Source organism: Dipodomys merriami, unplaced genomic scaffold (assembly GCF_024711535.1).
Source record: "Dipodomys merriami isolate MVZ:Mamm:240054 unplaced genomic scaffold, mDipMer1.0.p SCAF_2, whole genome shotgun sequence".
Taxonomy (NCBI): Eukaryota; Metazoa; Chordata; class Mammalia; order Rodentia; family Heteromyidae; genus Dipodomys; species Dipodomys merriami.
Window position 1 is genome coordinate 92,070,168 of NW_027203381.1, and position 16,849 is coordinate 92,087,016.

Here is a 16,849-nt window from a genome sequence, read left to right on the forward strand (position 1 = left end):
ATGTTGTTATATGAATGAATACATGAATACTAAATATGTAGTTTTATATGTAGTTGTATAATTTAACATGTTTATCTGCTTATGAGTTTATCATGTTTTAATTTGAACGATGATCGCTGACTGAAAAACAAGCACAAATGAAATGATGATTTATATATAAATACATCAGATATTTTAATATGTATTTTATTGTAAAGATAGTGTAAAGAGGGATTACAGTTAAATAACTAAGGTAATGAGTACATTTCCTAACCAGCACTGTTATTCCCTCTTTTATTTTCCCCTACCATCCCTTCCATCCCCACCTCCCCAATTCCTCCCTCTCCCAAGTTGTAAAGTTCGGGTTTAACATAGTGTCTTGTACATCTCGTTGTTACAATGAGTCCACCTGACTATAGCCATGATGACTAGGGTGAGGTAGTATCTCAGTGTTGTTTTGATTTGCGTTTCTTTTATGGCTAGGGAGGTTGAGCGTTTCTTCATGTGTCTATTGGCCATCCTTCTTTCCTCTTCAGTGAAGTTTCTCTTTGTAAGTCTTTAATCCACTTATTTATTGGGCAGTTCTTTGAGGAATTGTTGGGGGATTTAATTTTTTGAGTTCTAAATATATTTTAGATATGAGACCTTTGTTAGAATGGCTATAATAAAAAACTCTAAAAACAACAGGTATTAGAGGGGATGTGGAAATAAGATAACTTACTGCATTGTTGGTGGGAGTGTAAACTTGTTCAACCGCTTTGGAAAGTAGTATGGAGGTTCCTCAAAAGACTCCACATAGCGCTTCCCTAGGACCCAGCAATCCCAAATTTGGACATTTACCCAAATGATCACAAACAAGACCATACTAAAGCTACCAGTATAACTATGTTTATTGCAGCATTATTTACCATAGCTAAGATATAGAACCAACCCAGTTGCCCCTCAGTAGATGAATGGATCAAGAAAATGTGGTATATATACAAAATGGAATTCTATGCCTCTATCAGAAAGAATGACATTGTCCCATTTGTTAGGAAATGGAAAGACTTGGAAAAAAATTATAGTAAGTGAAATAGCCAGGCCCACAGAAAAAAAGGTCCCATGGTTTCCCTTATTTGCAAAACTAGTATATGTCTGAGTCAAGCAGAAATGGTCAGATAAGTTGATGTTAGGCGAAATGAACCCCATGATAAGGACTCAAATGTTTTTTTCTTTCTTGCTATTGTTTCTAACATTTATAAGGTGATTGTTTTGTTGCTTTGTATGTCCCTCCCCCTCGGTATAACCCCTGTTTTCACTGGATTTGATGTTGGCATAATTTCTGGAGGGGGAAGGGAAAAAACAAATTGTTTAAAGGGATACAGGTGGCGGCCCCATTGCAACAATGAGATGTACAAGAATTTATGTTGAAAAATGAACTTTACTTTGGTGGGAGGATTTGGGGGAAGGCAGGGATGGTAAGGGGAAACAAAGGAGGAGGCAACCATGCTTGATAAGAAATGTACTGATTACCTTGCTCATGCAATTGTAACCCCTCTGTACAGTATTTTCACAATTAGAAAAGATGTGTCAGCCTGTATCCTTACTTCAACATTTTATTATTTCCCTTCCATTCCCCAAATTAGAAAGAAAATGTATACATAAGATGCAGGGCACCAGAATCAAATACAGTGAAAACAGGAGTTATATCATGCGGGAAGAACATAAAAGAGAAACAAAAAAATCATATAGTATATTATAAATACTTTAAAAACAACAGCAACAAAAATAAAACCCCTTGTGTCCCTATCTTGGGGTTCATTTTGTTTAGCATTATTTTATATGGTCACATGTGCATACCTTTTTACCTTTTCTGCTTGTCCTAGATGTATACTTGTTATTGCAAATAAGGATAACCATGAGATTTATGTTTCTTTGGGCCTGCCTTACTTCACTTAATATAATTTTTCCAAGTCTTTCCATTTCCTAACAAATGGGCGGTGTCATTATTTCTGATGGAGACATAGAATTCCATTATTATACCACATTTTCTTGACTTATTCATCTACTGAGGGGCATCTGGGTTGGTTCCATATCTTACCTATAGTGAATAATGCTGTCATATACATTGTGTGCTGGTAGGGTTTAGTATGGCCTTGTTTGTGATCATTAGGGTAATGCCCAAAAGTGGGATTGCTAGGTCATATGGGAGCTCTACATGTAGTCTTTTGAGGAAACTCCATACTGCTTTCCAAAGTGGCTGAACAAGTTTACACTCCCACCAACAAGGCAGTAGGGTTCCCCTTTTGGCCACATCCCTCCAGTATCTGTTGTTATTAGATTTCTTGATTATAGCCATTCAAACTAGGGTGAGTTGGAATCTCAATATTGTTTTGATTTGCATTCCTTTTATGGCTAGCGAAGTTGAGCATTTCTTCATGTTTCTATTGGCCATTCTTAGTTCCTCTTCAGAGAAGTCTCTCTTTAAGTCTTTAATCTACTTATTAATCGAGAAATTGCTTCTTTGAGGATTTGTTGTTAGGGGATTTAATTTGTTTTGTGTTGTAAGTATATTTCATTTTATTTTATTCTGTTGTGAGAATACCATACAGAGGAGTTACAATTACATGGGCAGGATAACAAATACATTTCTTATCAAGCATTGTTGCCTCCAATGAGACTCTTGTCTGTTGTATGGCTAATGAAAATCTTGCAACCAGCAGGCTTTCTATAGATCTTGCTAGCTATGTCCTTTGTCATTCAGAAGCTTTGCACTTTCATGCAATCCCATTATGTAAGATTTTTTTTAGGTAAAGCATGTTCCAAGCAAGCATATTCTTTGCTGCTGTTCCTGCACTTTTGTTATTAGTTATTAGTTTTGTTATTAGTTCCATGATTACAATGAGATAAATTTCAGTTCCTTTGTGTTTCAGAAGAATGATGTTTAAAATTCTCCAAGCAGTTATTCCATTTCTATTTTTCTTCTCCAAATACACACATGTTGTATCTCTACATGAAAAATGATATATCTTGCTATTTCATTCCCAGAATGATATATACCAAAATGCCTCTATTTATGTTTTGAAATTAGTATATCTATGTTAGAGAAAATAAATTGCTAATTTATACTGTGTGTTTTGAAGAAATTGTTTCAGTTCTGAAGCAATTTAATTCATCAACAAAATACAATATAATTCATGGTTCATGATCACAATAAAATTTAGTGTAGTTAATACCTAGTAATAAAATTCTTCATAAGGTTTAATGTAATATGTAACACCAAAAACAAATAACAGTTACTCTCACATTTTCACTGGGTTTGTGATTTCTATCAAATATTATCACCTAAATTGTCAATAATAGATCACACAAATTTTTATGTTTAAAAAGTACCACAAGGATATCAAATTCCACATGTTTTCAATCCTTTAATAAATTAATGAGAAATAATAAATATGAAAGTGAAACACTTTTTTTTCTTTTGTCAGTCATGGTGCTTGAACTCTGGGTTTAGGCACCATCCCTCAGCTTTTCAGCCTCAGGTGAGCATTCTACCACTTGATCTATAGCACCACTTCCGTTTTTTTCTAGTGGTTTATTGGAGATAAGAGTCTCAAGGACTTTCCTGCCCAGGCTGGCTTTGAACCATGAACCTCAGATCTCAGACTCCTGAGTAGCTAGGATTACCAGGCATGACCGCCACCGACACGTGGCTTGAAAGTGAAAGACATTTTAAAATAAGAGAATTAAAATACTTTTCTGTAAAAATATAATTAAAATATCCTTCAAAATGTGTATGTGTATAAGACTATAACGTTTATATGTATATATATATTTATATATAAACACAAATATGCAAATGACAAAAATATTTGCAAGTTATTTGTTACTAGTGAACTTTCAACAAATACATAAGAATAATCGGCATGATGGAAAAGAATCATTTTTTTTAAGATTTAAGGTTGCCTAAAATGACACTGGAAATAAATTTCAGCAGAAAACATATGCAGTATCAAACATAATTAGTAGAAATAACTAAGGCAAATTTTTGTTAACCTGAATGGATGTATACACAAAATTAGACATACAGAAGATATCATTTTTGGAGATGAGCACCAGTATTGTATACTCATCTTTCTAGCTACTTAAGAGGGTAAGTAGGAAGAATGTAGTTTCCTATAAAACTAGGAAAAATGAGGGGAAGGTTGGGTAAAGGAAGGAAGTGTTGATAGGAGTGAGATTGATCAAGATTAATTGGTTTCATAAATAACTTTGTGAAATGGCAACTCCTTTGTACAACAGCCTAAAGATTAAAAACAAAAACAAAAACATGGAAGCTATACCAGGATTACAAGCATCTGAAACTCCTTCTTCATACTACCAAACAAAATGCCAGACTGGAGGCATGGCTCGGTGATAGATCTCCAGCCATGAACAAGAAAGCTGAGTAGGAAGAACACAAAGATTTCAAGCTTGGTAAAGAAGCACAATTATTCTACTTTTACTACTTCATTATGTCTTTTTTTCTTCTAAAATCACTTATCTGGAGGAATTTAAATAACTTTTTACATATTACCAGATTTTATTTTTAAAATTTCATTGCAAAGGTAATATATAGAGAGGTTACAGCTACATAGGTAATGAGTACTGTAACTTCTATATCAACACAAAAAAGACTGTGTTTATCAAATTATTCTGCTTGTAGAACATTCTTTGAGCAGAATCTGCTCTGTCCAGATAGTAAGAATTTTCTCCTATGTGATGTTATTGGGAAATGTTTATCTTGAATCAAAAGTTACCTTGAAAGAGTATTAATGTATATTTCTCCATTTGCTTATCATAAAAAATAAACAGTGAGAAAATGGGAGAAGAAATATGAGAAGGTACTCAGTTAAGAACACACCAAATAAATAAACTCAGAGATGAGAATGGAAACACCACCACAGAAACAACCAACATTCAGAACATTATGCCAATAAGTTTGAGAACTTGGCAGAAATGGACCTTTCATAGCAAATATCGACATGCTGAAACTAAACCAAGGTGAGTTAAACCATCTTAACAGGCCCATACCAAGCATTGAAATAGAAACAGTAATAAGAGATCTTCCATCTAAGAAAAGCCCAGGACCAAATGGACTTACAGTGGAATTCTACAAGGCCTTCTAAGCAGAGCTCACACCAATACTCCTCCAGCTCTTCAATGAAATTGAAAGACAAAGTTTACACCTGAACTTGTTCTATGAAGCCATCATAAACCTCATCCCAAAACCAGGCAAGACTCATCAAAGAAAGAGAACTATAGATCCATTTCTTTGATGAACATTGATGTAAAAGTTCTCAACAAAACTTTGGCCAATCGACTTCAATAATTCATCCAAAAAATCATATACCACAATCAAATAGGATTCATTTCAGGGATGCAAAGCTGGTTTCAACATACACAAATCAATTAATATAATTTATCACATCAACAAGAGCAAGGATAAGAACCACTTGGTTATCTCAATAGATGCAGAAAATACATTGGACAAGATCCAACCCCCTTTATGATGAAGGTTCTGCAAAAATTAGGAGTCCATGGAACATTCTTCAATACAATAAAGGCTGTATATGACAAACCTACAGCCAGCATTATACTTAATGGTGAAAAACTAAAGCCATTTCCTCTTAACTCAGGAACAAGACAAGGATGTCCACTCTCTCTACTTCTCTTCAACTTAGTAGAAGAAGGCCTAGGTACAGCAATAAGACAAGATGCAGACATAAAGGGGATCCAAATATGGAAAGATGAAGTAAAACTCTCCCTCTCTGCAGATGACATGATCTTGTATTTAAAGAATCCCACGGACTCTACTCCCAAATAACTCAAGCTGATTCAAAACTTTGGCAAAGTAGCAGGGTATAAAACTAACCCTCAAAAATCAATGGCTTTTCTGTATGCCAACAATGAGAAAAGCGTGGCTGAAATCAGGAAAGCAACTCCATTCATAATATCCCCCCCCCCAAATAAAATACCTAGGAATTAACTTAACCAAAGAAATGAAGGACCTCTATGCTGAAAACTTTTAAAACCTGGAAAAGGAAATCAAAACAGAACTTAGAAAGTGGAAAAACATCCCATGCTCCACGATTGGAAGGATCAACATCATGAAAATGGCAATATTTCCCAAAGCTATCTACAAATTCAATGTGATACCTATCAATATTCCAGCCTTATTCTTCAAGGAAATAGAAGAGGCAATCCAAAAATTCATACGGAACAATAAAAGACCCCAAATAGCAAAAAGGATCCTCAACAGAAAGAACAGTGCTGGAGGAATATCAATGCCAAATTTCAAACTCTACTACAAAGCCACAGTAATCATAACCGCTTGGTACTGGCACAAGAACAGACCTCAGGACCAATGGAATAGAATTGAAAACCCAGAAATGAACCCACAGACCTATACCCATCTAATCTTCGATAAGGGAGCTAAAAAAATAGAATGGAAGAAACACAGCCTCTTCAATAAATGGTGCTGGCAGAATTGTTTAATCACTTGTAGAAAACTCAAGCTAGATCCTTATATATCACCCTGCACCATAATCAACTCCAAATGGATCCAAAACCTTGGAGTCAAAGCAGATACTCTGAAAACATTACAGGACTAAATAAGAGAAACCCTAGGTCTTGGCACAGGCCAAAGTTTTCTTAATAGAGACCGAGAAACACAACCAATCAATCTCTTTTTAAAAAATACATGCTTTTTAACTTCCTACTCATTTTTATATTATATTCTGATTTCCTGAAGAACAAAATTGACATAAAATGGAGAAATACATGATAGTTCATTCAATCGATGAGATATTTTGTTTTCTACAATATGGTTCACACTTCTCTAATGGGAAAGAATATTTATCTCCTATCATTTCTCCTCAAGAGTTATCATGTTTCTTCAAGACACAATGATAGTATTTGTTACTTGACTCATACACAAACAGTTACATTTTAGTATGACAAGTATATAATATTAAAAAAATGACAAATTGACTATGGGAGTATAAATAGACAGTCTAGGAAAGCTTATGTAAAAATCTAAAGAGCATGTATTAACAATTAAAAAAATAAATGAACCAAAATTGTAAAGAATATTTAGACCTTGCTACATTAATAGCATGGCAAAATTATTGAATGTTTTCTGAGTATCACCTCCTTTCTCTATGGATTTACAGCATTTTTCTCATAATTTAAAATTTATTTTCTATATGCAAATTTTAGAATGGCTGCCAGTAAGAGCATTAGCTCTGTTTTATATATATATATATATATATATATATATATATATATATATATATATATATATGCCATTTGTTTGCTTTCCATAACCTATAATTCAATATATATACACTAAGAAGAGTGAAAAAATATTGTTTCCTTGATGTTGTGTAAAATATATACCATTGAAGCAGTATTTCATAATGTAATATGTCAAACATATTACACAAATCCTTTGGAAACATTAGGTTCTTGTGCCCAACAAATCCAATCCAGGCTTACTAAACACATCTAATGAGAACCACAAGTCTACTGCACATAAACAGCACCTTGAGCACCATTTTGACAGTTGTGAAACTAATGAAAATGGAAGTCAGGATAAGGAAAATACTCTCAAATGTATAATCTTTTTATCTTTACTTTTTAAAGATAAAACATGTGCTCCTGATCTTATTAGTATTATCATGTTGATATTTTGCAATATTTTATGTTTTTATTGTAAAAATGCTGTACAGAGGGGTTACAGTTACATGAGCAAGGTAATGAGTTCATTTCCTATCAAGAATTGTTACCTCCTCCTTTGTTTTAACTCTACCATCCCTTCCCTCCCCAATTCACATTTTACCAGTTAATCTTCAATGGACACTAAGTAAAAGAAAAGCATCCAGGAAAATGTCACATATCCAGACAGAAAACTCTCAACCTGTGTAGGTGATCCATTGTAGAGTAGAAAGGAAAAGCTATCAAAGAGAATATATAAATTTCTTCTGTGCATTGAGAAAGATAAATAATAAATGTTGTCCTCCAACCACCACCAAATCCCCTTAACAAACAATACAGAAACCCTTCTAAAACTCCATACTTTCTAACAGAATATGTAACTAAATCTTATTTTGGGCTGTTTTATTTAAAAAAGTGATTTGGAAAAAGTCACTGTCTCACTAGTTTAAAGATGGTTACATCATTAAAATCATTGTGAAATGCACAATTTCAGTTCCTGGAAATATAGAAACACTATAGCTCTTTGTCTGTATGGAGACTTAATTTACTTGGACAACTCATAGTTGTTAATATAATTTCAGAATTTCCTTTCCAGAAGAGGTGCTTCATTGAAATTTCATGACATTTTTTCCCAATATATTTATAATGCATTTGTTGCAATCTCTAGTTAGCCTAATATCTGAATAAAAGACCCTGAAGAGTGGAGTCTTCTTAGGACTGTCACAGTATGTATTCCCAAAGGTTTGATAACAAAATTTTAAGAGAATAATTCCCTGCCTATAAGCTGATGTTTCTCTCACTACATAACTGGGTCACTCCACAAATGCACTTATGTTTGCATTTCTTTCACCAAGCATTCCTCAAATAGAAACAATTTTTAGAAACTTTGATTGGTCTTGGCAACTTGCTTTAATATAAATGTCACTTTGAGTCTACTTGAGCTCTACATCTTGGTATCATAGTTGGCAATAGAAACCAGGAACCAAGTATTTCTAAATATTAAGGGTCACAAGGCTGAAAATTTATTTCAGGCAGGTAATTCCTTCTCATCTTTCTCTTCAGTACTATATATTTTCCTACATAATTAACCATACAAGACTCAAGGTTCAGTAGCACATTTAAATGTCAGTTCAATAGTGCTTTGCTGGTTTAGAACAGCACACTTGACATGATAGCCCTAAAGAAGATGGAGAAACAGAATTTAAGTTCCTGGGGGTCAAGAGCTCATCTTCTACTATTTTATTATTAGCTTGAATCTCAGTGTTACATCTATTTTTAAATCAGAAACAAGTTACATGTTCCTGTTATATCAGGCATTTTATTGAATCTATTTTATATAACCTTTAATATTATGATTTCTAAAATATCTGTCATGTACTGGACTGTCTTTGCTTCACTGTTTTTCAAACAAAATGCGATGAAGGTATATATCCGTTCAATGTGTTTATGGTGTCCTTATCAGACTAATTTTAAATATAAATTATTCTATTACAAATTGTCTAAAATAATTTTAAGAAAACTATACCATTGACTAATGAGAAATATATAAGGTATCAATAACTCTTTAATGTCAAGCACTGTAATCTGTTTTACTCTCATCTATATCTAAGACCTGCTCACAATTTTAGAAGTATTTACAAATATTTGTTTATAAGTAGTTCTAAATCATTTCTGAATCCAGATTTTTTCACATGGTATGGTTTTAAAAAAATAACTAAGAATATCATGATTCGTTTTCCATATTTACTTTTTAATTTCTCAGAACTTTATTTGTAAACCTCACTTAAAAGATTTTTTCTTTATCATTTCAGCACTTTTTTCCCAATTTATTCAACTTTCTTTCTCAGTGTTAGGGCTATGATATATCAATTTTGGAGGGACATAATTCACCCACTCACAATTTCCTTTAGAAAATCTATTCCAGAAAATAATATGTTCAGAAATTTGATATAAAATAAAGCAAGAAAATAAAAACTTCTTTCTCAATTAATGTTTAGAGAAACATAGAATATTTATTTTTCTAAATGACTTTCTCCAGAGAAACCTCATAACAGGTTAAAAACCAGTGTCATATCTTTTCAGACTATAATCAAATAAAATACATTGGAATAAATCAGACAAAGAAACCTTAGTTCCTGATTTATTTACTTAGTTAACTGAATGTAATAAAAAATTGTTACTTCATCAGGAGAGATAAAGATATGAGAAATGGGATATCAATCTAATATTAAGAAGCCATTCCAGCAGATTCTAATATGTCTCTGAACATTCAGAATATAAGAATCAACACCTGCTTGGCACTCAGAAAAAATAAGTGTGTAATATAATTTTAAATATGTGTTTACTCAAAATAAAATAAAAAGAAAACAATAATGAAGGACTTAAATATTTTTATCATGTTTCCTAGTCAGTAGAAGATGCTAAGTTTCAATCCCAACACCCTCAAAATGAATGAATAACTTAATTAAAAACTTTGAGAATTGTCTTTCCACCTCTTTTAATCCTTCATACTTCCTCATGCTCAATAGAGTTCATGTAACATCCTGCACTGGCTTCCTCTAGAAATCTTCCTTCCTAGGCAGGATATAGTTTCCTTTTTTTTTTTTATTGTGAAAATACTGCACAGAGGGGTTACGATTACATGGGCAAGATAATGAGTACATTTCTTCTCAAGCATTGTAGCCTCCTTTGTTTCCCCTTCCCATCCTATGCCATCTAGAGTAGATTGCTTGCTATGCAGACACTCTTCCTTTTAAGCCACACCTCCAGACACCTATGGCCTTATTTATTTTTAAGTTGTCACTTTATATGCAGGCAGACTTGGTCTGTACTTCCCCAATATCATCCTCCCAAGTATCTAAGATTCTGAATTTAAGCCCCAGAGCCTTCCTGTTGGTTCCATTCCAAGTGTACACTAGATAGACCTATGGAACCCCAACGTGTAGTGTCTAGGCCAGCAAACTTTATATCATTGAAAATATATTAAAGATGTGTATTTTTCACTCCTTAACACAGACCTTGAGAAAAGGGGTAAATGCTACATTTCAAAACTCCTCTAGATATTATGTTATAAACATTTCTTTCTGTGTTATATTTTCATGCTCCTATCTATTATCAAAGACAAGTAATTCTGATGCACAAGCCATTCAATATGATAGGGTAACATATATTTTTAATGTAAGCAAGTTTAGGTATGAGGTCAGTAAATTTTCATGGTTTTAATACCCTTCACTTAATAGGATTGAAACATTATTTAGTTGAAATAATATCAATTATAATAATGCTTAATATATAGGAATATGTGGTATGTTTTTAATAATGGATTTTTTTGTCTCCTTAAGGCCATGCAAATTATTACCCATTATAGGAGAAAAAGTTTTTAAATAGTGAATAACATTTCTACCTTGTTTCTACCATTTATTAACCATTTTTCTCTTCTCATGTGTCAATATTTTTGTTAAGGCATCATTGCCTTAATATTTCAAGATAATATAGATATGATTACTTAGATCCTTTCTTCATGTTCAAGTTATTATAATTATCATGAAAATATTGACCTTTTTGCAATCAGATATTTTTTAATTTCCCTTCCTGTTTCAAAAATGTACCAAATGATTTTCTAAGTATTAAATATGTCAATTTCCATAATTACATATGAAATTATATTCTATTTTGTGTTAATAATTTATATCTTTGTGCCATTACTCCTTTATACATTTCAGCATATTAAACTACACCAATCTATCTATCTATCTATCCATTCAGAAAAATTCAAACAATTTCTTTTTAGTACAACCACAAAGATTTTTACAAAGGAGAATGATCTACAGATTTCTTTTCTTCAGGACGTTTTCTGGCTGACTGACAAGTAAATTCTGCCCTCAGACATGGAAGGCAGCTCTTGATTGTGTTTTGATGTTTTTTCTTGCCTATTACTATATTGACTTGATGGCAGCCAAAACATACACTTGTGTCTCATTTTTTTCCAGCAGTTTTTTTCCACTCAATCAGACATGTACACAAATATCCACAGGACAGAAGAATGCTTTTTACTAAGCAAATCTCTTAGGAAAAGTGTCATATAAGAACCTCATTTTAAAATTTTACTGTTTGGGTCGATGATTTTTTTTTCACTTCTTAATGGAATAATTCTAAAAATAATGTCAGAAATATAATATAATTAGAAGAAATTATTTCACTTTCCCCATACAGCTTAAAATTATGGGGAAAAACTGATGATAATTGTAATTTCAATAAAATATAATTTTTAAACTGATTTGATTGCCAAAATTTTGTCAATAACTTATAAATTCCTTTTGTAATAGCATCACCACTAATATAATTAAATTATAAGTTTGTTAAAATAATTAAACTATAGTATAAATTTAGGTGTCCTTATGACTAACATACTTTTGCAAATTTTAAAGCTATTATCATCTTTTTAAAAAAATTGTAAAAAAATAAAATCTTTCATTATAAATTATGCTACAATATTGAATATCAAATAGAATTTTCTGTAATATACGATATATTAATACTTGGCACCAGTAAACTTTTAGTAAAATGCATCCTTTTTCAAAGATTAAAAAACAGCCACTGTGGGTAATATTTATTTACATATAAGCAAACAGAGTAAAGGACAGAACATTTAGGGGAGTCTTATCATGTTTCTCCTTCAAACAGCTGAGAAAACTTAACAAAATGATTATGAGGAAGCTGGAAGGGGGAAGGAGCGTAATGAGAGTGGAACACATAAATTGAGAAAGGGTAAACATAGGTAGTCAGTATATTCAATGTATATGGGCTGGGAAGGTGGTTCAGTGGTAGAGCACTTGCCTTGCATGCATGAGGCCCTAGGTTCAATTCCTCAGCAGAAAAAAAAAAAAAGCCGAAAGTTGCACTTTGGCTCAAGTGGTAGAGCGCTAGCCTTGAGCTGAAGAGCTGAGGGACAGCGCCCAGGCCCAGAGTTCAGGCCCCATGACCGACCCCCCAAAAAAACAAAAAACAAACAAACAATCAACTTATTGGTAGGAATTAGATGGGCAAAGATAGGTGACATTGTTCTTGATGCATTGTACTCCTAACCTGACTTCTGGCATTGAAACATCTCTGGACAAGTACTTAATAAAATTAAATATATATTTAAACATCTTCAATTATTTTTGAAAAATTTAAAAATTTAATATTGTAAATGGTTCAACCATGAAGCTAGTCACTTAATGTAATAAATTCATAAAATAAAATCCTAGGTGCAAATATTTTATGCTAATTAATTGAAAGTATTTTATGAATCTAATGATTTTCAGTATCAAATAAAGCTTACAACATTGAACATTATGGAAGTCCTTACATAGCACTATTTTTTTTTTTTTTTTTTTTTTTTTTTTTTTTTTGCCAGTCATGGTGCCTGAACTCTGGGGCCTGGGCACTGTCCTTCAGCTCTTCAGCTCAAAGCTAGCACTCTACCACTTGAGCCCCAGCACTACTTCCAGCTTTTTCTGTTTATGTGGTGCTGAGAAATCGAACCCAAGGCCTCGTGCATGCAAGGCAAGCGCTCTACCACTGAGCCACCTTCCCAGCCCCATAGCACTATTTTTAAAACATCCTGCATCAATATGTTTTTCTATTCCCATAAAACTCAAGGACAGAATTTTCCTTTCTAATTAATTTTCAATAATAGCTGATTAATTTATTTTCTAATATATAACAGTGATTCTTTTTTAAAATATAATTTTATATTGTTGTAAAGGTGATGTACAGAGGTGTTACGGTAATATTATTTCTCCCTCTTTCCCTCCTCCCACTGACTATACTCCCCCTTAAGTTGTAAAGTTCATTTCCAACCTAATGTCTTGGGAATATTGTTGTTGCATTGACTCACACTTTTTCTTTGTTTTACCATTTTGTTATCCTTTTCCCCTTTTCCAAATCAGATAAACGTATATACAAGACAAAGGGTACCAGAATCAAAAACAATGACTACAGATGTCTAGGATAGTCCTAGCACATGATCACAATAGCTCAATATCTATGTACATATGACCACATAAAATTAAACTAATTGAAATGAAATCGAAGATACGGAAACAAGAGGTTTTGTTTTGTATTTTTGTTTGTGTTTGTTTTTGATGTCTTGTATCAGTGATTTTTAAATAAATTTTCCACAAGCAAAACAACCTTGTTAAATAATTCATAGATAAAATCAATTTGCATTGATTTTTAAAAACTTTATAATGAATTCAAATTCAATATTTATGGTATAAAAATTATTTTTACCGAAATTATATCTGAATCAAATCAAAATATGTTAAACCAGTACTAACATATATACATGAATTTTTATGAAAGCTGAAATATTATTTATTATATAATGAGAAATAGTTTCTCAGATATATTTAGAAGTTAGAAAAAGCACTGAAAAATTGGTATACGACATATAACTCCCTAACGTTCAATCGGTTAGAAACATACATTAGTGTTGATATATTTTTAGTGCTGATCATAAGGAAGTACACATTGGGAACATGTGGAAGCTAGTGTTGTGAAAAATAATCATTTTTTATCACTTTTGTAAATGTAAATGTAAATGCCAAGCTTCTTGAACGTGAGAATAGAAACGGATATTCTTTAAGAAAATTAAATGGATGAGATTAAAGTTGAAAGATATTTCAATTATCAATATTTTAATTAACGTTTAAGTACAATGAAAGAAATGATACATTGTTTGAGAGACTGACATAAATGCACATAGAAAATTGAAGCGTATCTGCAAGCATGCTAATTGGCTAGATGTGATATGGTATTTGTTCCAGGCATCAAATTTTATGTCTCACATCTCCATTCCCACACCCACTGTGTGCTGAATTTCCCATTGCTCACTTCATTTCTCTTTCACATCGTTCTCTTTCATAACTTCTTCTGTTATGATATTGCATTAGGCACAAAGTGTTATGTATGCTTTCATTAGTTCTGCCTGGAGTGAGACTACTTTCTTTTTTTCAACATCTAATTTAATATATGAAATATCTATTTTATTTCTTTCCTTGGTTGTATTAACTGGGTGTATCTTCAGTAAAACTGAAATATTTCTTTCTTGCATTATTCTTACCTTCTCTTAAACAAGAACATGTTATTATGGATTGTTTTTGTAGACAGATAATTTGAACTTCTTGCTGCTCTAGTTCCAGTTGTACAATTCGTGTTTTTTTAAATTTCCTTGTTCATGTTAAAATATTTTCATAACATAGTATTTGTATAATGTAGTATACACTGCTTTTGGATGGCAAATATTTTACTACTATTTAAACATAATAAGTATATTCAAGAAAAGTATTTGTATAGCCTTTAAAATAGTATTTAAATATAATATTACAAACCTCAATAAAGAATGTGTGGGATTAATTGAAATCAATCAATATAAACTAAATTGATGTGTATATGAGTATATCTTGGGATTTGAACTCAGTTCCTGAGTGCTGTCCCTTTTCTTTCAGGCTCAAGGCTAGTGCTCTATCACTTGAGCCCTTGGTCCACTTCTAAATTTAATTTAAAAATATTGAGTTCACTAATTTGTGTGTAATATAATAAATTTTCACAATTGGCTTTTTATCGAAACACATTTCCTATGGAATTATCAGATTCTAGTAAATTTATGTTTAAATGAGTTCAAAATTAAATCACTTTCAATTTCCTTGATGGTAGTTTAGCTTTTATGACTTTTAGTAAGAACGAATATCAAAATGAGTATAAAATAACATAACATAATCTACAACAATAGAATAGTTCTTTGGGGAAAATGTACTTTTAGGAAAGCTTTCAGGGGCTGGGAAGGTGGCTCAGTGGTAGAGCGCTTGCATGCCAGAGGCCCTGGGTTCGCTTCCTCAGCACCACATAAGCAAAAAGAAAAAAGCCAGAAGTGGTGCTGTGGCTCAAGTGGTAAAGCACTAGCCTTGAGCTGAACAGCTGAGGGACAGCGCCCAGGCCCCATCACCGGACTCAAAAAAAAAAAAAGAAAAAGAAAACTTTCATATTTCTTGTTCACTGAAATTATTTTTAATTCCTTTTACAAATTTTTAAGAAAAAAAATAAAAACTACTATGTATTCTGTAATACCATAATACTAAGATCGGCTTCTTCTTACCATTACTTTAATTGCAATTCCATCCAACAAGCATTCACTCCACAAGCAAATTTCCTTATCAAAATACAGTTCCCAATATCAAACTGGATTTTTGATTTCTGTATTCTAATTCTATATTCTAATAATAAAAATTCAGAAGGTTGTCTTTAGCAGGCTATTTTCTGCAATGGTAAAATTCTAAACTCAGATAACAGTAAGATTATTTTTGTTAATGTTGTCCAATGGTTAGTAATAATATCTATGCTACTGTTAAACACATATGTACTGATAACGTATTAATCTCAGAAGGTATTTTAAAACAGATAACTTACCTCCAATTAATGAATTGTAACAATAAGGTGGAAAGTAATACATAATATGCATTTAACAATAAATATAAGCATAATATGAATTGTTATGGTGCAGTCTGCTTCAGTTACTTGTGCTTATTTTTGAAAATTAAACTTAATTTTTGCTGTAAGATCATGAAATCCTTTCTTATCATATCAGAGTAAGTATGTGATTTTCTGCTTTGAAAAACTCTTAATCACTCCTCTATTTTATTTCAAATATTTAGTTGTAGAAATTTGTGGCCTTTTATTTCACAATATAATTTAAAACCCTCATGTATACCTATGTTATTACTTATGAAGCCAGTAGAATATAACAAACATACAGAAAAATAACTATTTCGTATTTCACTATTTTTTTAAAAAAAGCTTGATATGAAAATCCTCTAGTTAAACTTTATGGAATTAAATGCCTTAATCTTAATTCTCTTTATCTTCATGTAAGCATAAAAATGGATTGTATATTACCCTCCTTGAAATCAAAACATGTCTTAATTGAAACATAAAGTAATTTCTATTTAGTTCAGGTAATTCCAATAGTTATCAGCAAAGAATACCATTATTTAATGAACTAAAGTTTTGCTTTTCTTTTTACTCTGAACTTCTTAATACAATTGTATTTTAATAAACAATTTGATGAAAATTTTCATTTGTTTTAGGAGCA